We start from the raw sequence: 1,116 nt of genomic DNA, 5'->3' as shown, positions 1-1,116 counted from the left end.
GATGCCAGTAAACTTAGGAAGGGAGATTGGCTTTAGTTTAATGGCCGGTGTTGAGTAGCTTATGGAAGCCGAAGCTTCAGTCACCACTCTTTCGGCATCATCTATGGCTTTTGCTTGAATAAAATCTACTTTTCTTAAAGTTACCATAAGAAAGACCTGCTCAAGTCCTCGTATGCGACACTGGAAGTCTTTCTGCTCAGTGGTAGGGGCCCAGCATTTCCACTGTGTATACAGCTTCTTCACCATTTTAACAAGCCTTTCTAGATGGTCGAGCATGAAGTCAAAGGCCTCTTTCTTCCCACTGGGTTTGATGGATGACACACGCTCTGCTTCATCCTCTGCAGCCTTTACCACCATAATTAGTTCCTCTTCTCCAAAGCTGGTCCAAAGTGTTCCCTGGATGAGGTCTCTCAGCTCCTTTAGTTTCATCTCACATTCACTTGCCGTTTTTTGTATATCAGCCTTCTGCTGCTCATTCAACACAGGAACGTCTGCATCCAACTCCACTTCTGCAAGATACTGGGCCTCCACATCATCATTTGCCTCTATGACTTTGTTGGCCTCAATTGTGAGTTTTTTTAAACTGTCTCTGAGCTTCTCTTGAGACAGTACTTTGCACATCCTAACAACATTATTGGCCAGCCGGGAGAATTGGCTTTAAGCTGCTCCAGTGACTTTGAGTCAGCCATCCTCTATTCCAGCAGAATGCAGGTCAAGGGATGGTTTACACTTCTTTATTTCAGTGTCTTACCAGGTTTCTGGCTTTCCAGGCTTAGCCGGTTGCTGTTCTGATCTCTTTTCCAGTCTCCACAGCGGTTTTTCATTAAGTGGCTTCACCATTTACAAAGTTTCAATGTGCAGAACTCTCCCACTTGATAAGACAGCCCACTACAATAATTCCACCAGATTCCACTCATTGACCATACTTGCTTTCTTTTATTTTTCGATGCAGTGATCAATCAGCCAGTCATTAGCCAAGCAGGTGAAAAACCTTTAGACAAATACAAACACCACTGTAAGAGCACTAATAAATATAATAAAAAATACCAAAGCAAAACTTGTATACAAAAATTCTTTAAATTAACAAAGAATATCATACAAGTAGACAACAGATAT

This window comes from Sinocyclocheilus grahami, unplaced genomic scaffold (genome assembly GCF_001515645.1).
Source record: "Sinocyclocheilus grahami isolate Dianchi unplaced genomic scaffold, SAMN03320097.WGS_v1.1 scaffold1314.1, whole genome shotgun sequence".
NCBI classification, from domain to species: domain Eukaryota; kingdom Metazoa; phylum Chordata; class Actinopteri; order Cypriniformes; family Cyprinidae; genus Sinocyclocheilus; species Sinocyclocheilus grahami.
The sequence above is the reverse complement of the archived record's forward strand: the minus strand, read 5'-3'. Positions refer to the sequence as shown.